The sequence below is a fragment of the Sebastes fasciatus genome, chromosome 21 (genome assembly GCF_043250625.1).
Source record: "Sebastes fasciatus isolate fSebFas1 chromosome 21, fSebFas1.pri, whole genome shotgun sequence".
Classification (NCBI taxonomy): Eukaryota; Metazoa; Chordata; class Actinopteri; order Perciformes; family Sebastidae; genus Sebastes; species Sebastes fasciatus.
Genome location: NC_133815.1, coordinates 11,145,068 through 11,166,920, shown reverse-complemented (window position 1 = coordinate 11,166,920; position 21,853 = coordinate 11,145,068).

Sequence of the window (21,853 nt, the reverse complement as noted above, 5' to 3'; positions counted from 1 at the left end):
TAATTGACTGCCAGACCGTGCGGATGTCTATGGGGGACAGGGGGCAGACTGAGGGAGGAGAGAGTGTGACAGATTTATGGGACAGCAATGAGGATTGTTGTCGCACTTGTGGGTTACCTTAACCGCATATATAGAGCAAATCTGGAGGATTTGCTGTCATCAATAGGTGGACGCTGCTTTGCATAAATACTTGGGAAAGTATAAAAATGGGTTGGGAAAGATGGAAGTCTATTAATGCCTGTGGGGAAAATAGGTGAAAGCTTAAACAAGCAGTAACCTCGAGATGTTTATTTTAAGGTTTAAGTGGATGGCAGTAGACACAAGCTAGTGCGGAGAAGGTTGTAAAGTCAATCCCCCAGATTAGCCAGTAAAAATAGAAGTAGTGATTGTCCTCCTTTCCCTGGATAACTGCTGTTGGTATTTTACTCCGAAACCCTCTCAGTGGAGGTGTTCAGCAGCTTACAAAAATAATCATTCCTTGTGTGATGTGTATCTGATGTATAAATATAAAACGTATAAAAGCGTGCTCAGTAAATCTACCCTTGGTAGATAATTAGGCCCCTTTGAAGCTGTTCTTAATGAAGGTTGAGTGAAATTGCTCCTCATAAGTCTTGATAACCAGATTTCCAAGTGATTATTCATTTTGATATATATTTGTCAAGCTTGTGACCTTCAACTGTAAGATAAATTGGACACGTAAGTGATCGCAATAATGATGAGATACAGCACAATGAATTACCGGTAGAATATAAATAAGCATCTAACAGCTGTGTGTTAAGGAGGTGAATAAGAGTGTGAGAAGGTGAACAATATGTGCCTTTAGAGCACGTAAGAGTTCATACGGTTTATGTTAACAGATCCACAATAGATTGGACTATCATCTACAGAATGCACACATGCAAAGTATTAATGTGGGATACTTATAGGAACAAATATGCTAATTCGTTCTCTTAAGAAACTCTTCTGTTTAGCTCAGTTTGCTCCTTCCACCTCACACGTGACATTATTTTTAACTATGCTGAGTCAAGAAAATAACCTCTTAGATTTAATACATCAACATAACATAGTATAAACTCTATTATTTCAAAGCCATAGTGGGAATTAATTTCCATAAATGCACTTGTACTGTTTTGCTAGATAAACTTAAAGCAGGATTAATTGCTTTTTTTGGCAGCTTCGGCGCAGTGGGACAATCTGTAGGCAAAACATTCACATAATCACTTTTTCTTAATAGTTGATGCGGCGAATATGTGAGAAAACTATATTATTATTCACATGGACTCGTGTTTCTGGTCACCTGGCAAATGTAAGTCCAATATTCACTCTCCTTTTAGTTCTGTTTTAGGTTTCCACCAACTCTTGAGGGAAGTATTTGTCTCTTTAGCTTTAGATATCATCTTCAACGCGACACTCGCTGAATCCTTTCATCGGCAACTAAACAGAGGAACGTCAATTGTACGGCGTAGTGAATGGCATAGTTTTGCAGGCTGACAGTTTTATTTAAAATCTGGGTCGAGCAAATAAAAAAAATTGTGGCCGCTATTTGGTAGCTTGGCTATTTAAAAATGGCGGGTTTGTGCAGCATGTCCCGTGTCGCGCCAGTGACAATTCTCTGTGTTTTGACTCCACCTTTTAGTATCAGCTCAGCTCTCTTGGAACCTCGACCAAAGTGGTACCAGGTACTATTCACAATGTTTGCTAATGGAAAACCAAAAATGAGCGAGTCCAGTTAGAGCCATGACGTACTATGCAGTGGAAACGCAGCATATGTTCACCAGCTAGTCACTAACTGCTGAGCAGGTAGTTTATCGTGAGTTTATCAGAGTTTTTTCGATGATAAAAGCTGCCTGCTGCAGCTGAAAATGACACTATGATATGAGAGGGAACCAAAACAATAAAGTTGTGGGCCATAAAAGCAAAAAAAATGAACAGAAAGGCACTAAAACGCTCCGTAGAGCTGAAAAGAACTGCAGTGTGATAATAAGAAATATATATATATTTATTTATTAGTGCAGCTTTAAACTGGCAGTGCTGCACAAGACACCAATTACAGAGACTGAGGTACATTCTTTTATTTTTAAGTTTTCAATATTATGCATAGCTACCAACTTTATGTCCAGTTTACATCTTTATTGTGGGGATTAAGCTCCATAATGTATTTACATTGCTGGATAAAATGAAAGCAAAGTTTATTCTTAATACCACTTAAGACAGTCTAATTCGCATCTAGGAGTTTAACATTCGGAGACCTGATGGTTATGCTCATGCTCCTTCTTTGTGTGTCTCTTTCTCATGACTGAGCGACATTGGGGGAGCTCTGAATGACAGTCAGCAGGTGGTCCTCATCGCTCATTTCAACCAATTATACAGACGGAGAGTGCCATTCAGGCTTGATCACTACAAGTTTCTTTTCTGTCTCTCCACTCTTCTGAACAAGTTCGCCGTGTGAGCCGAGCCCCACATTTATCCCACATTTCACATGGCAGCCGGATTGTTATCTGCTGTCGTGGCAGCACACCATGTAAAAGGATGAGATCAGCTGTTCTCCCAAGACAACGGAAAGTCTCATAAAGCCAGCGATGTGAAGTGCAGTGGGTGTTATCGTGGAGGAAATGATAACCAGAGAAGGGTTTTATCAGTGAGGGATTGTGTTGTCAGAGCAGCAGAGCATCCAGACTCTTTACAGGAGTGAGAAAGTGCCAGTGGGCTATTTGTCACTTTGAGAGGCAAGTGAACAGTTTTGATGCGTCGGAAGCTTAAATCATTGATTTGAAAAAGTGCCACAGCCATGAATGGATTACTCAACAGGCCTACTGGGCAGAGGCCTGGGGGTCACCTGACCCCTTGGATAGCTTCTGTTTATGATTAGCATTTTTTTGTCAATGACTATAAAGAAACACAAAAATGACTACAAAGAGACACAAGAGAGATGGAAAATTATAACAGAGACCCAAAATGACGAAAAAAGGGACAGAAAATAACTACAAAGAGATGGAAAAAACAACCACAAAGAGATGCAAAACCAACAAAACTCCCAAAAAAAACTGAAAAACAACTACAATGAGATATAAAATGACCACACAGAGACACAAAATAATGACAAAGAGACACAAAACAACCACAAAGAGACAAAAAAAGACCACAAAGAGCCACCAAAAGCAAAAACCACTACACAGAGTGTCTACAAAACTACAGAGACACACAACAACCACAAAGAGAGGAAGCTGACAGACTGACAGTACGCAGCCCCTCTACATGTGTGTGCCCAGAGGCCTGTTGTCTCATAATCCGTCCGAGGCCGCAGCTCCCTCTTAATGGCAATGACAATCAGAATACCACAAACCGCTACGGCGTCAACTCCCCTCGCTCCTGACACTCTCCTCTGTCCCCATGGTAACCCTTGACCACCAGCGAGGAGCAGCAGCCGTGATTTTTGCCACTCTGCTGACTGTGAATGATTGCTCACTGAACAGGAGGCCAAATGCCTTATTACCTCCCTGATGTATTTCCGGATTCATTTATTCACATAAATCAACCAGCTGACAATGTTCTAAATCAGCGGGGACCTACTCGATCCGTCGGACGCCCTGAGTGAATATTTCATCAGGGCTGTGACTCTGCACGTCATACTGCATAAGTGTAGGTTAACGTACTCTGAAATGTACAGAAGGTCATAATACATTAATGCTACACACTTATTGGTTAACATCCCTCGTGACCTTCTGTCCAAGTGTCATGTGTAAATTTAATGGGATGTGATATGAAACCAGTAAAGGCAGTATATATTGCTCCTTTTGTGAATGTGCACAGAATAGATCTGTTTTCTGGGTCTGTGCACATCCATAACTGGTTTATCTTGTACTCACACACACAGTATTATAGTGTTCGGATGACATTTACAACACTGTGTGCAGGCTTTTTCTGAATATCATGCTCCATTGTTGTGATCCGTGCATGATTGTTTGTAGGTTCACTGGAATGACACCACATTTTTCATTTTCTGGTATCAGTATGCTCACTGCAAAGCCAGGTGTGTTTTATTTATTTATGTACGCACCAGATGTGCTTGTGAGTTGGTGAGAGTACATGCAATCCAAAAGTTCCTCAAAACTTTGTTGAACATTTGCAAGCGATGGTGTTTTGTGGGTAGGTGAACGAGGCTGTGTGTGAATCGTGGCTGCAGTGTAGTTTTGTGCTAATCCCATCACATATTTAGACTAGGTGTAGAATAGCAAATAAATTCAATGAATGGAAAAGGAGGAAGTATACACTGGAATATAGCTCCTGAACTGTATTTGACTGAGACAGGAAATGTTTCGAGCCTATCGGGTAGTGGGTGTATTGACGTCAACATACACTCAATATACATAATCAAACATGTAATTGTTGCATAAACAGAACATAACAGAGACCGCAGATCATGTAGAAACTATTTAAATATATTTAAAAAGAAGAGGGGTGCAATAATCTGGGGCCATATTCCAATTTTTGCAAGACTGCACTAGGGCTCCATCTAACAATATTTCATTACACCGCTTTGTTGAATACTTGATTCTGATTGGTCAATTACAGCATTCTACGGCCTGTTATTTCTTTATAGCAGACCGCTGCTATGTATGACAGACCGTTACTATGGACGCAGTTCTGATCTCGGACTCTGGGGGACCATTTTTGTGTCAAATTATTGATTTCTTAAGTTAGTAGCCGTGTAATAAACTGGATGATGTACAGCAAGCGGGTCATCTTAAGGGCGATGCAAGACCTGCATCACCCTGTCAGGGTTTATTTCACAACAATGACCCGCTTACTTAATTATCGATTCATCTGCTGATTATTTTCTTGATTAATTGTTTAGTGTATAACAAGAGTCTAACAAGCAGCACTAAATACAAAGTACAGCCGAGGCTGAAGTGAAACCAGATAAACTTTGATTAATCGACTAATAGCTTCAGCTTTACTGATTACGCCGACTCTTCTTTTTGACTCATAAATCTTCCTCTTTGCCCCGTGTGCACACAAATTCAATGAAATATACTGCCAGACTACAAAAAGAGACCTGCAGGTTTTACTTCAGTGGAGAGAGGTTGAAGGAGGTGGCCCAAAATCATATTTTATTGGAGGAAGTGTTTTATTTTGTTTGCCCCTGAGTCAGCGAAAAGGCTCTCCACAGTAAGAAAAATGGAATTTTTAGAAAACATTAAAAACGCCCTTTTTCTGACGACATATAGTATATTTGTCATACCAATCGATAGCAGAACTATACACCCAGGGACACAAGTGTAACAAGCATTTTTCATCTTTGGCACCGTTAGTTTGTGGGAGTGATGCTCCGTCTGTTCAGTTCCTAAATGCAGGATTATTGTGTGATGTAGTAACAGCTGTTATTATCCAGGGAGCTAAATCCAGAGAGAACATAATGTCTCTCTTTTTCTGGATAAAAGTAATTTTGGAGTTCGTTAATTAAGAGTTTATTCAAAGGACACTAAAATGTTACAGAAGGTCGGATGAGCTTGTGCTTCTGTAGTTTCTGTGATTCACTACTAGAGCCGGCTTTTCATTTCTATTGCTCTGCTGCCCTAGAGGTCACATGAAGTTAAACGAAAGGTCAGCTGTGTTCGGCGTAGTGGGACAGCGGACGGTTGAAAAGGCCACGTAGGATTTGACCTTTACTGGGGAGCATATTCGGTTAGTGCGGGGAAAATGGGGGAAATGGGCATCATTTCAGGTATGGGCTGTTGGAAATGGAAGGAGGGAGAGATATAGGACAGGAAAGAGCGTTAGGTAAAACATTAACACTTAAGTTTCTCTACAGCTGCATTTTGTTTTACAGTATAGGGAAGTTGCCTGAAGTGATTTGCTGCACTTGAAGTGTTTATAGCTAAAGGTATCTCCAAGGATGGAGGCAGTAGTTTGAAAACCCTCTTGCACAATGAGCGATGATTGAGGGATTCATCTTCCCCTAACGGTGCGACACACGTGGAATATAACCTTGAGGGAGATGTTTATGAGAGTTCCTTAAGGATCCTATGGGGTAATTTGTAATGCACCTTCAAACCAGTTATATTTGATTGCCGCTGTTGTTTATGGCTCGTGTGGCGCTTGTTTGAAAGAGAGAGACGCCTTGTGGTAAAGGATGACTTAATGATGGCGAATTTATGTGATCTCTGCACCATCAATCAAACCGCTCTCGTGGATTTTCAAATCATCTATTTATCTATATGTCAACCATAATTCAGGATGGGTTATTGTTATTTCTAAATGAATTATTTCTGATTAAAAAAGCAATATAGTCTAATTTTTATATTAGAAATGATCTTACATTATTTAAAGTGGTTGGGTATGAAGTGATAGGAGTGCCATAAATAAGAATAAGTCTAAACGAATGAGAAAATAAATGTGGAAATATAAAGACAAATTATAAAACATAAAATAATAATTAGAAGCATTTTCATTTATTTTCACATTTATTTGTTCATTTATTTCTGTAGATAATTTTTATATACTTATTTATTTATTTTTTGCATATAAATTACTTTTTATTTAAAATAGAGTATATGTGTGCCGGAGTTGATCACCCAGCCTGGGCAGGACGGCTCGCCCCAAAGCCAGTTGATTGACAGCTTGGCCTTTCAAGGAATAGCAAAAGTAATAGGAAAAAGAATAACGAAAAGTAAATGGATACAAATAAATAAATGACATTATATAAAAAAATATATAACATAATTTATTATTATAATTTTTTTAAATATTTTATTTGCAAAAAAATAAAAAGATATAAATAAATATATACAGAAATAAAAGAACAAATACATGGGAATATTAATATATTCTTTTATATTTGTCTTTATATTTCCACATGTATTTATTCTTTTATTTATTCCTCTTTATATTTCCACATTACTTTCTTATTCTGTTACAGATTTATTTTTTATTTTTATGGCACTCCTAGGACTCCATAGTTGGATGAAGAAAAATGGGTATTTAGGCTGCAAGACATGAGCCATTATCAGGAATTTAAGGTGTACTGCCTCACCAATAGCAACGCATCTGACTCATTCACAGCTTTTATCAGAGGTGTGAAAAAAAATTGACTTCATGTACTGCAAGTGTGCCTTATGTTAGTACAAAAAGTGTGAAGGAATGCCCACGATTTGGCCTTTTACCCTTTTTATTCCTGTTTGTGCATTCTGAAATACGTGGATGAAGGTTAGATCGACCAAAATCTACAATGACTGCACTGACAATAAGGCCTAAATCAATAGCATTTGATTGTAATGACAGCTTGGAGAGTTTTGTGTGACTCAACATCGTGATGGGCTTACACGCAGGGCCTTGATTAAATAGTGATCGCATTCTCTGAAGGGTTCGGTTGTTGCTTGTAGAGATGGAGTGAGGCATCAGTGGAGGCTTGTCTTCTTTGCCTCTAAGGCACAAACAAATGCGCGTGGCATTATTTCTTAATGGTGCGAACTTTGAGATACAGTAAAGCATTTTTTTTCCTCTGAAAAAAGCTGTGCAACATTTCTCTATTTTGCAGGACTAACTGGATATTCATAAAGCATTGGATAGGGTATGAAAAGAAGTAAGGACAAAGAGATGTCAGTCGACGGCAGCCTTTAGGGAGCAGGCGACCAGTACGCAAAGTGAATTTTGAAGTGTGAGAAATGAAGAGCGTGGAGAGGAATCCGTTTGCTCTTAAACGTGAGGTTTTCTTCTCGCCTGTATGTGTGGAGACAGCCGATAGCAGAGATTTATAAATTCATCTGGATTTGAAGGAACATCAAAAGCAGATTCGCCTGTTGAGCTTTAAGTCACATCACAGATCTGTTGCTCAGCATGGAGTCACTGCAAAATGGTGTTTTTAAACATATTATATCTCCTCGATATACAATTTAGAAAACATGAAAGTACTCTGCAATGAGTGAAATATTGTTTATAATGGATTTTCCACAAATACAAGCTCAATAAACAACTGAAAAATCCCTCAAAGCACATCTTCTCCCTCATTGAGAATTCCAGTCTATGAATAGCAGCTGCCTGAGGCCTCGTGCTCAACCCACCACCACCACCGCTGGTTCGCTTAGAACTAGCCGCCACACGAGCAATGTTATTTAAAAGAAGTCGAGCTGATTCTCGTTTGTGCTTTATATCAGCACGCTCAGAAATGACCAGATTGCATATTATAAGCATGCTGCTGCTATCATATAAAACTTTTACTGAGCTGAGAGCTTGTTTACACTTTGATAGACGAGATATACAAACATCTTGTGAGCTGATTCCAACAATTTGTGATTGTTGTCTGCGATATTACAACTGGAGGAATTATAGGACTGACACAATGGACTCTAACTGTGTTTGTTGGGATTCAACATACACATTTTGAATTGTAGCTGACATGAAGAAGAAATTGTTGGTTCACAGTCCTTCCTTTATCACACGAGACCAACATCTGGCCACCTTGTTCATATATGAACGCTGTTATCACACACTATCTGATTCAATCTCAGATTCAATCCCCCCTAGAAAAATTAGTTTCCTGCATTCTGGTGACTTTTAAAGAATGAAAATAACAAAATAATAACTGCACTGCAATGATATACAGTATGATATATGATGAATGTTAAATAGGCCTACTTTTTAATTTAACTTTTAATTCTCAGGAAGAAAACGGAATAATTTGCCCCTCCGGCGTAAACTTGTGTGAATCTCTGGCATAAACTAATATACATCAGTTTTTATTAATCTTGCTTGAGTATTTCTCTCCTTCTCTCACTCACTGAAGGCCCTTTCAGACACAACGCGACAACGACACCACTGCGCTCTGAAACACGTTATTTCCAATGTCTTGCGTCAGGCCATGACAGCTTTTCGCTACGTCGAGCAAAGCTCAACTTTGGTCGCTGCGCGTTGTGATGTGCGGCGAGCGCAGCTCATACCGTGTTGTGTTGCGAACAGCTCTCTTCCGCCGGGAAACGACATTTAGTGTAGCTGTATTGTCGTCCGATTGCTGAGACCACTTTGGGCTGCATATGGCCATTCTTTAGCTGTGTGTACGCAAATGTGTCCTGGGCCACATTGAAGGACCGCCTGCTCAACTGACGTCCTCTGTGTAAGTGGAAATAAGTGTTCAATCGTGCATCAGCGGCGTCATATTGAACAGTTGCTTCTCAAATCACGTAAGCTGGCTTTGTCCATGATGCCTGAACATTTCAAGAGCCCGTAGAGATATATCACAAGTGCGTCCAACTTCTTTGGTAATTTGGTTTGCCTGGAACACACCAAGGAGTAGACCCAGTCTGTATTGTTTTGATTTCTTCTTCTTCCCACCGGTTAATAACAAAAACGCATTTGGTCTTTGCAAACGGAAATGTATGTGTTTATTTGCATATAGAGCGGGGAATGTGAGATCCGATCACAAGTGGTCACTCGAGACGCATGTGGAGACGCATTCTAATGCCAGTTGTGAACTGACATACTTAGATCTGTCCACACGTCATCAGATTACCCAAGACGCATGTTCATGCCAGGTGTGAACAGGGCCTCTGAAAACAATCAGTTTTTGGACTATGATTGACTGCCACTACTTGTGATGTAACAAATCATGCACATCTCCTGCAGAAATTTCCCGACCGTACAGAAAAGCCTTTAGCCCTTCAGCAGAGGGAAAAACTTTATGAAACATTAATCTGTACACAGTCAATTATCTAAAAGAAGGAGCACTAGCAAAACACATTTTTGAGTGGAGGGATCTTTGAAGGCATTTCTCTCAAGATGCTGTGGGTTTTCGGTTTTGGAAACCAGCAGTGTGATTGGTGCTGCCACTGTGATAAATACACTGAAATTCATTGAGTTTGAAGGCAATTTCCTTGTGTGTTGATTAAATCAAGAGACAGACGTCCTGGTGGCTCAGTTGTAGATGCTATGCATTCAGCCTACAGGAGCTGCTTCAAATGCCGTCCTCTCTCTCGCCCTAAACCTTCCTTACTCCTTGCAATCTGTGAGCTGAATCCTTCGCCTCATTGCTCCTGGCTGAAGTGTGTGTGTGTGTGTGTGTGTGTGTGTGTGTGTGTGTGTGTGTGTGTGTGTGTGTGTGTGTGTGTGTGTGTGTGTGTGTGTGTGTGTGTGTGTGTGTGTGTGTGTGTGTGTGTGTGTGTGTGTGTGTGTGTGTGTGTGTGTGTGTGTGTGTGTGTGTGTGTGTGTGTGTGTGTGTGTGTGTGTGTGTGTGTGTGTGTGTGTGTGTGTGTGTGTGTGTGTGTGTGTGTGTGTGTGTGTGTGTGTGTGTGTTTCTGTTTCTGTGAATGATGGAGCCGAAACTCTCATTGAAACCCTGGCATTAGTCCAGTGTTTCGATGGCGTTGATGAAAAGGCTGTCAGGCAGCCGCGCGTAGACACAAATCTCTGCCGTTGTCCACCTCTTCACACCACAAGTATTGAACACGCCTGAGTTACTCATCCTCACTCGGGACATTTAGCAGCGAGATGACGCCAGCTGTGTGATCAGTTGGGCAGATGAGAGTGTACAGACGTGAACTGGGAGATTTGCATCTGTTTTTCAAGTACATCCATCCATACAGCTAAAGTCATTTGCAATGCATAAGATGGGACCGCAGTATACCCATGTCCAATCACCAATATCTCACCTGCTTCAAGTATCATCACACCACTGAGGAGATGTTTGTGACACTGTATAATTTACTGTATGCATGCATGTGTGCGGTGGTGATTCAAGAAACATTTCCATCACCGTTGGCTAAATTTACTTTCAGGGTTATTTCAGGTTGCGGAATAAAATTGAAAGTTTGCGTGACCTAAATTTGTATAGTAGTTATGCCTTCAATGCTTTACAGCTGCCTGTAAGTCCTGTTAAAAGTTGTAATGATTTAGTTCTATATACATTAATCCACTTATAGAATAAAAGACTTTAGTTTGGATAAAAAGTGCACAAAGAAATTCACAAAATACAACTATTACCACAAAGAATATGATGATGATAACAGCTCAAAGTACAGGAGCTGAAACAAGAGCATATTATTATTTCAGCCTGTTGGTCCCTAAGGCCACTTACCTTCTGGATACTAGTGGCCTTAGCCTTCGATGCTGTAGCAGCATCTTACATCTCTTCAGCACAAGTCCACAAGGGAGCCTGAATTTGCATTTTTTAATCCCAAAGAGTCTCTGCATCGCTACATTTTCAATCAAAACCACCGAATAAGACATGAGATGATGGGAAAGTACACCTAGCAAAAGTCTAATCAAAGAAGGTGTGATGTGTGCACTCCGCTGTGTCTTCTGTGAATTGGACTGTATGTGTTTGCATTGTTATTGTTATTCCATTATAATATCATTTTTCAACCACGCTGGCGATGTGACCTCTGACCTCAAGATATGTGAATGAAAATGGGTTCTACGGGTACCAACGAGTCTCCCCTTTACAGACATGCCCACTTTATTATAATCACATGCAGTTTGGGACAAGTCATAGTCAAGTCAGCACACTGACACACTGACAGCTGTTGTTGCCTGTTGGGCTGCAGTTTGCATGTTATGATTTGAGCATTTTTCTTGGGTTTCTAGGGTTTCTGGACAATATCTGTCATTGTTTTGTGTTGTTAACTGATTTCCAATAATAAATATATGCATACATTTACATAACGCAAGCATATTTGCCCATGTTAAGAGAATTAAATACTTGACAAATCTCCCTTTAAGGCACATTTTGAACAGATACAAAAATGTGTGAATAATTTGCGATTAATCGTGATTAATCATGTGATTAATTGTGGTTAAATATTTTGACAGCCCTAGTACAGACATACATGGTTCTTGGAGGCTGAATATGACTTCAGTGATCCCCTAACCTTTCATGTAGCACCATCGTCAGCGGAAGCAAAGACTCAAACAAACAACAAACTCTTAAAAAAACAACAAAAAATTAACGAAATGAAAAATCTATTAGGCTATGTTTTGTGGAACTACAGAATCCGAATATATTGAATAATTTCATCAGCTGTACAAAGATGTCTAGTTCTCAACTACCTTAAATAGGACTATTTTTCTGGGGAAATGAATCATTCAAGAACACAGCTTCTTTGTGCTCTGCTACCTTCATTCATTCATAGCATAGAAACTGAAAGACCATTTACCAGCACAATAGAGATTTAATGGGAGCAAGTGGAGCTATAGTAAAAATAAAGTCGATATAAAGGGTTTCCTGTGGTCTAAAACAGCTCTCTCCCTCTTCATTTCCGACACCATGTCACTCTTCAAAAACCACCAATTAAGACATATTTTCCCGCTTTTTGTTAGCAGGTGTCACTAATGGTCACCATGGAAACACAGCTCTTAGCCACCCTGTGATCGGGTGGCGAACGTCTCTAAATAGTCTTTATTTTTGACAATTAATACTATGACCCTATGTACTATTCTTTTATGAAACAGCCGCTGAAGTTCACCTATGAACGTGTAAAGCATCGTGGTGGGTCACTGATGACATATTTCCAGGCGCTTTGGGACTAATTCGGCTATTTTGAGAGAGATTGTTGTGTCTGTGATGATTCACGGCCATGTTTTCTCTGTGAATTTGCATTTCAGTGTTGTTTGTGCGTGCTGATGATGTTTCGAGCCAGCTGGGTCGGGTTATTGTTGCTGGAGATGGGGAGGTCAGAGCACGGAGTTAGCTGCAGGGCTAAAAGAACAGCTGGGCGAACCGGATACCGCCTGCAGCTGAAGAAAGGCCAGGCACCCCTCTGTCTGACTACAGCACTTAGTATGTGTGTGAGTGCACATGTGCCACGCTCCATGCATGGATATTTGTCTTCATTTGTAAGTTACATGTTTAGTTTTAACACCGTTTTAACCTAATTGGCATGTAACTTCTGTTCTGTTCCTTGTGAATCGCCAGTGATGTCGGTCGGCGTGGCTTTGGGAATGAGATGACAGCCGCTGGTTAGAGGAAACCTCCTCCTCCACACATCAGGTGCTCATTATGTCTCCAGTAGAAGCACCGTCTTTCCTGATATAGCTGACAAATCAACAGCAAAAGGGGAGAGGAGAGCCGCAGGGAAATGACGTAAAGGCATAAGTTTAAAAAAGTGAACATTTTAAGCGCTGAGATAACTGAAAACAGAGGCGTTCCGCAGCAGAGAATCTATTTACTTGCTGTGACCCAGGGAGAGGGAGGTTGTTAGCATTTAGTGATTGATTGAGATTGCTTTTGCACTTTTTAGATGGCCTCTTTGTAATTGTACGAGCGCACAGACTCTTGCGTCTCTAAATTGGGCCAAGGATTGGGCTAACGTTATGGGAAGAACTGTGTGGAATGAAAGTCATCTATTTGTGCTCATCGATTAAACATTGTTCCCCGGGGGTCTTTCAATCTGCAGATTTAATTAACAAGTTTCACAGGACTAACAGGCAGCAGGGGCCTGCAGCTGGGAGAGCTGGGAGTGGATTATGTGGTGGGGAAAAGCAGAATATGAACGAAAGGGAAGGTGTGAGAGACAAAAAGGCAATTGGTATATGAGAAATAGACGGAGCCTTGGGCAACAGAAAAAGAAAGAAAAGCTGAGTTAAAGAAGTTGATTAAAGAGGGAAAAAGAATGAGCACAAATTATTGTTGGAGTGTTTCGAATTCATTAGCATACATCAGTCGTATACTTTAAGAAATAGCTCGGCATTTCGAGAAATATGCTTATTTACTTTCTTGCTGAGAGTTAGATTGATTGATTGATATGGACTACAGTCAAACATTAAAACAGGAACAGCTAGTCTGCTCAAAGGTAACACATCCTGGTGAGGTATAAGAAAATAAATATTTTTTTTGATAGATAGATTGACTTTATTGTCCACCTCAGTGGAAATTTATCTTTGGCTTCTCCAAATACAGCAAAGTTACATACAATACACATAACACAACACACCATTAAGACATACAAATATACAGTATATACAATAGTGCAATGGGAAGGTAGCAGCAGGTTATATAAATAATAAAAGAGAGCACTTACAAAATAACAAGTGTTCCTTGGTGCAGTCATTCTGAGTTCAAGAATGCCTGTATGGCGTAGGGAATAAAAAACTTCTACTGTATACTACTACAGTATGTTCCAGCTCGACGGCCAGGCGAGAGCAGCTCAAACTCTGAGTGTAGTGGTTGTGAGGTATCTGTAGTTGTACAGTATGTTAGCTCATTAATAAACACCAAAAACCAAAGCGAAAAACATCAAATTGTTGTAGAGGTGCTGGTAGAAAGATTTTAGCTAGCTATACATCAGACTGGCACATACGGGTGCTTCGCAAAACGTCAAGGCCGCGCCCCTTTTGGGGGCAAGAAAACCAAAGATCCTATAGATATCAATGCAAATTTGACATGTTTGGATTCTAAGTCCATAGTTCATATGTATTTTTCTCTTGTTAAACAAACAATTGTTTTATACATATGTCTAATAATTATTTTTGCGACCTTGCCTGATGCTGAGCGTTCGTGATACCTAATAAATTAAGGTTGATCGCCGGTATGTCCCTTCGGTCTTTCCCTGTCCAACACAGTGGTTGCGGATATTGCTTAACCAGACATTTATACATATTTGATTGAATCACCTTAGGCTAAGTGTTGTCAGTGAATAACCAACCTGTTAATAGCCAGCTAATCAAAGGAAGATGGGTCGCCCACCAATCGGAAGGTCGTTAGTTCGAGCCCCGGCTCCTCCAGTCCACATGTCGAAGTGTCCTTAAGCAAGATACTAAACCCCAAATTGCTCCGGAAGGCTGTGCCATCAGTGTGTGAATGTGTATTTAGATTAGATCCTGATGGGCAGGTTGACACCTTGCATGGCAGCCTCTGCCATCAGTGTATGAATGTCTGTATGGGTGAATGCTGACATGTAGTGTAAAGCGCTTTGAGTGGTCGGAGGACTAGAAAGGCGCGATATAAGTGCAAGTCCATTTACCATTTCATTTACCATGATGCTGCTATACTGTATGACTATCCTCTATCAGCAGTAACTGTCACCAGCTTCGTTTCGCGATTTTCCACACTGAAAGTGAATATTAATGTATCTTATGTGCCTCAGATCTCAGTGTGAAAGCCTTGGTTAGCCCACTACACAACAGCTTTTTGGCATTTTCTTGTTTTTCTCCTAATTTGGCGTATGTTTCTTTCCCCCCAAAATGGAGTGCAACCGTGGCGATGACACAATGCTGGTCTGGTCTATAGCTTGAGGCCATAAAGTCCATCTAATATATCTTTTTTAGGAGATGGCAGGGGAAAAAAATTAGAGATCATCCTTCTTGGATTTATTGTTGGTGCAACCAACTGCACAACAAGTTTGGAGACATATTTCAATTTCCCCTGTTTACGCTGTTGTCAGACGCTGGATTGTTTGGGCGTGGTGACGAGACTCTGGATAACGTATTGCGCTATTGGCTGCTGGCTGTAGCTTCTTATTTAGCAAAAGGACATGAGAGTGGTATCGATCTTCTCATCTAACTCTCGGCAAGAAAGCAAATTAAGCATATTTCCAAAAATGGTGAACTCTTCCTTTAAGTCTGATCTTGATTCCAACCACACGTAGACCGCAGAAGAAGCGTGCAGCTACAGAGCAGTCAATATGCCCCACCTGTGCTTTCTCTGAACAATCAATACATGAGCGTGTGACAAACACAAAATAATCACACGCGTGATTACAACACAGAGCGAGCTGCAGATGGAACAATTAAGAAACGCAGACACACTGGAGGGCGAGAATTTAGGAAGAAAATACGATTTTGTACGTGGAACCAGTTTAGTATTTCTCTCAGACTCCGCAGTCACATGTGCAGAGTATCTCGCCCAGCAGAGAGAGGAAACGGGGAGCAGGGGAAAATTGAAACTGAGAGCGAGCAGGGTAGATAGCTGAGAGGTCTACTAGGAAACAGAGATGGAGTGTGTGTCTATGTGCTGCTGATTAAGGTAACTGGTTGCACCCAGGTGCTTGTGAGGGTGCGATAAAAAATAACTAAGTAAACACAGACTCTTGAAGCGTGGTAAGCTTTCTGAATGAGGATAGAGGAATGAATTTTCGTTCCCCTTCCCGGCTTTTCTCTGTCAAAGCATCAGCAGCCTGCGTAACATGGACGACGAGCGTGGGAACAAAGCGTGTAATTAGTAGCCATTACGGCCATTTACGTCTAAATGTGATGCAATTATACAATATTTAATGCTGCATGTATTTTGACCCCCGATTAAAAGAAAATATGACCAAGCCATCTTCCTCTCTCTCTCTCCTGCTCTGCCTCACATGCAAACACACTTTTCTCATAAACCAACTCACACGGCAAGTCCCTCCCCGTCATCCCTGCCAAGGTGGTGGGGAGGTCTCGCTTTAATTGCTCAACAGATTGACAGAATAAGGGGAGCCCAGGTGCTGAGGGTCCAGAGTTAGAAAGGTGACCGTGCATAGAATGCATTACTTATGTATATGCCATCTCCTGATGCATTATTGAATGTGTGCCTCTGTTTAAGGAGCACAGCTTATCTGCAACTAAGTGCAATTTTCAAGATACAGTAAGGCCTTCTGATTAGGTCAAATAATCATTTCATTGGCATAATTTCCTCCAGAATTAAACTGTTTCTCAGGGGAAATGAGGGAGTTTGCGTATCGAGGGAGATTAACCCGTTCAGCTCTCTCTCAGTATAGAGGGGATTCGTTGTTCTGCCTCTATCTCTTTCTCCCGCTTCCATGGCCTGCTGATAATAATCACACGGCCGCATTGTGATGGTAATTCTCAGGGCAGCAACGTTTGCCCTTTAATCTATTCCACAGGAGCGGATCTAAAGAAATATCGAAGCACTCACCCTGAAGAGGTTGAGTATATTGGCTGTGATGCAAACTTTTGTGTGTGTGTGCAAGCATTTCAATGGGTGCGTGAGTGCATACAGAACTGTGTTTGAAGGTTTCTCAGGGTCTTATCAAGTGATCCCTTGGTGCAGGGTTCTTGCTGTTCACACAGCATATACAATGAACTGTAGTTGTAGTCTTCAGGCTGCATCTTGATCTTTTTTTAGCGTATAAATGACTGAACAATTGTTACAGGTTTTCTCTGTCTATGAAAGAAAAAGAACAAGCTCATTCTATACATCTTTTTAAAGGTGTATCACTGAACTATTTAACATTGAAACGTCCCCTTTTCCCCTGTTATTTACAAACACCCTGCATCGTTAACCATCTAGAACTAATTATAGCTAATCACGCTAGATTGTTACCTCAAGTCCTCGGTGCTACTCATGAATATTAGTCACGAAACTCATGAGGAACATTCTCCTCTTAAGGCCTCCGTTCCTCCTCTTGTTAACTCCTTATCACAGGAGTGAGATGAATACAGCTGGGGATACTCTGAGGAGATGTGTAGGGGGCCACACACCTTTCAAAAGGTCGTTTGCAAAAGGGCGTTCAGGCATGGCCTGTGCAGGAGCATGTAGAGATTTGCATGCTATCAGAGAGTTCCCCAGCTGCTGAAGATAAAAAAAAACTCACAAAGTCCAGTCACGTTTGGGTTTAACACTTAAACTATGGCGAGTGAACCGACCAATCAATGCAGAATAATCCTGAAACGAAGCAGGGTTAAGGTCACCAAAACTCTTGCAGTATGGCATAGATAAAGTTTTGAATTATATAGTGTATATATTTACATATATACAAGGTGCGATTTGTGAAAAAATTATGAAAATAAATCATGAACCACAGTGGGCCTGTATCGACGATGATGCTTGTTAGGCTATTTTTTGCAGCTTTTAAATTTATAGAATAATTGTGAACTTTAATAAAAGACTTTTAGAACTTGAACTTAACAATTACTTTTTTTTTAAAAATTTAATTCATCAAGTAGCCGATATTTCCACTCTCTTTTCTTATGCAGACACATTGGGGATGTGATCATGCACAACAAAACAAAAGGTTAAATGTTAATTCAACATGCCAGAATTAAATCTGTCCTTCAGTACCATGGATAGCGCCACTTGGTCAGGTGTGCCAAAATACTTATTTATAAACATATTTAATAGAAAATAATCACAAAATGCAATAGCACTACATGCTGTCAACATAGAAATAATTACATGTTAATAAAAAAAAACACATTTCTGATTTTATTGCTGTTTGCACTATAGACTGTTCTCACGTTGCAACGCTTTACTTAAATATATTTAAAACATTTTGAAAAAAAAAATTACTTTCTTACTTACTAAGATGATTCTTGTTTTTTCTCTGATATATACTATAGAGATGCACCTACCCGAATCTTTCAGTCCCCATACCGATAGCAATACCTGGGCTTTGGGTATCGGCCGATACCGAGTACCGATCCGGTACCGGTGTTTAAATAATGAGCTGGATGTCTCACTGTGTGGAAGTGACTGGGATCATTATTTTATGTGTAAGACAACATCATTGCTTTCCTAACTTTGTAAAACAAAATGTAACAAATAAATACATAGATATCTATTTGCTGAATTACAATTCAAGTGTAAACCTTTTTTAATGCAATTGGTAAAAACGTACAGTGTATATAGTATATAAACATAGATTTGCAGATATCCTGCAACATCTAGCAGCTGAATGGATTTTCAATAATTGTATTTACAAACCCAATGATGAAAATGTGAGTGAAAGCATTATTCAAAGTGTGTGGGCGTACAGTAGTTTTAACCTTTTGTATCATTTTGAGTTATAATGATGTTAAACATCCCTCTCCTCTCAACATTGGCCGGGTAAAACAAACACCAGAGTGGAAAAGTATCATGATTATGCAAAACTAAAATCCAGTGTTGATACAGGGATCACTTGTAGCCCCCTTTTTCCCAGAAGGTAGCCTGTTTTAAAATCTAAATAAACGCAAATCTTAAACAAACTGATTATGTCTGAATGAACCCATCTAATGCTTGAACCCATCAGCTTTACTGTGATTATACATATTTATCACTTCACGTATGCAAGTGTTTTTATGTATGTGTGAATGTGTGGGATACGCTCCATCACCTGCTTTGATCCTCTGTAATTGGTTCACATGTTCAAAGGGCTTTAACTTCCCCCTGGCCACATGATGCATTCATTAGATGGTACATTAACGTTTTATTGACTTACATTCATTCCCTGGAGATTTATCTTAACCTTAAAGAAGACCTATTATGCCCATTTCCAGGTGCATACTTGTATTTTGGGTTTCTACTAGAACATGTTCACATGCTTTTAAGTAAAAAAAAAACGCTTTATTGTCTCATACTGGCTGTGCTGCAGCACCTTTTCTCACCCTCTGTCTGAAACGCTCAGTTTGAGCGCAACCGCGATCCTGCTAAACGGTCCTACGACGGTGGAGATCAACTCGGTAAGTCAACCCAGGGTTTCTCAATCTGCCTATGTGCGCGTTCACATGAAAGAGGCGGTATTTGCAACATCTGACCAATCACAAACATGGACAAGTCTGCTGTCAGCAGAGCGGCGTATTTTACAAACGTGTGTTTTACAAAGAGAAAACTATAATATTAGACGGATATGAAGAAGTTAAACACATAACCCAAACTAAAAGTTGAACGCAGTTGAAGCTGCCAAATGCAGGAAGGACAGCTGGCAAAAGCAAAAACAGACTTATATCACTGCCACATCTAGAGCATGGGTAGATCATTGTGTATTCTGTTAAATTAAATGTTGCTTATATAATAGAAGTCTATGACACTTTACTATTCCCTTTGGGGAGATTGTTACGTGCGTGACATTTTTATCTTTCCTTCAGCTGTGTCCCCGACCCTGGTGGTGTAAAACGGACTAGGGAGCAAATAAAAGATAAATATAAGAGCATAATTCAAATAGATACGCAGGCTCACTTTCATATTTTATAATCACCTACAGCATACATAAAAGTACCGGTAGCAAGGCAATGCATACAGTCTGCCAGCTGTCCTTTCTGCGTTTGTCATTTGTGTTGCTTTTAGCCTGGATTATGACTCTAACTTCTTCGTATTTGTGTAATATTATTTTACGATCTGTGCATCGAGCTTTGATTAGTCAGTCGACGGTTCTTTTATAGGAGTTAATATCTTATCTTGAACATAACCTCATGGTGTTCAGCATAAGTTACCATGGAGATCTACCCCGGTAAGAAGTGAACCACCGTCGTAGGAATGAAAACCCAGAGTTAACCCTGAAGGCACCTCGCTAACCCCAAATCCTGCTTCGTAGTACAGGCCTCAGGAGAACTGGTGTTAAACAAACGAAATACGTGCATGTGTATAAATGTCAGGGAGCGACAGATGGGAGGATGATTATCATGCTGCTTTGACACACTGGTGGGAGGAAAAACATGTTAATTAGTGAACTGTTCCCCCTGTTTCTAGTCATATTGCTGAGCTAAGCAGTCTGCTGGCTGTAGCTACATCGCACAGATATGAGAGTGGTCGGCCTATTGATCTTCTCATGTCGCTCTCGGCAAGTAAGAAAATATGCATATTCAAAATGCCAAACTATTCCTTTAACCTTGTGGCGAAAAGCTCTTTCTCCCTAAATGGAAGGTAGTGATCCTCCATAACGTGACTGTGTGAACACCTCCACAACATGAATATAACAGTACAAATGAGATTGATGACAGTGAATGAAAAAGAGACACCACAGTTTATACAGCCAGTTGTGTGTTACACCTTGTGCAGTCAAATTGCTAGAACTCATTTCCAACCATTGCAGGATTGGTTCCCTCCACACACATGACCCCGTAACCTCAAAATGGCATCAAATTAACAGTAAAGGCTGCATGTGTATAAACGTCAGGGAGCAACAGAGGGGGGAGGATGATTATCATGCTGCTTTGACACATGGGTGGCAGGAAAAAAAGTGGGAGGCATTGGTGGAAGAAGAGAGGGACAGACTGAATGTCAGTCAAGGCCTGTATCCACCTCTGTCTGTAATCAACATCTTTATCCATCATCATTAGCCGAAGCTAAAGACTGCTAGTGCCTATCACATCTGTTCGTCCACCCACAGAAATGCACAAAGCCTCTCATATCCATGAAGACAAAGGAAAGAAGCAGGAAGAGACTTGCTATTTGTGCGGGAACTGGAGTGGTGGCACTTTCAGTCATTAAGTTATTTTCGCCCTGTGTGTTTTGCCTCTTCAGTCACACACGTGCAAAGCAGCAGGGATTTTAGAAAGTGTTAACACATACACAGGAGTCTGACCAGAGTAATTAAACAATGAGCATCGATCGCTCACGCGAGCATCCTCTTTCTGAGACCTGCTGATAAATATGCAGACTCTGCATCGCATTCATCTTTTCCTTCCTCCGACGTGTCATTCTCAACTAGCAATACAGCGAAACCCTCCCTCTGCCTTTCTCTCTTGGATGGGCTCATTCATTTTTGATTCCTCCCCACTCACTTACACCTCTTTACACATGCTCCATCATGCACTCCTCATAAATGTGCACAGACACCAAGAAAGGTAAGCACCTGTTTGTGCTTGCACAGGCACACACACATCATGCATGTCATGCAGCAAATAATAATCCCCAAAGCCCGTGTATGTAACCATCCATGCATATATGCATATACACTGACAGACAAAGATGCGTGGCATGAAAGCCTGTTAAAATCAGTTTGCATAAATATTCAGGGCTGCTTTGAGAGCACAGAAGTCATGTCTATTTCTATTTTTGCAGGAGTCTAATGAGGGTCAGGTGTGTTTGTTGGGTGTTCGGTCTGTCCGTCCATCACTTTGATTCAGAGCAGGATATCTCGAGAACTACTGGCCAGATCAGTGGTTCATGCCCTCCTTTAGGTATCAGAGACCCCCTTACGTCACTTTAAGTTTTAATTATCCATTAACAATGTAG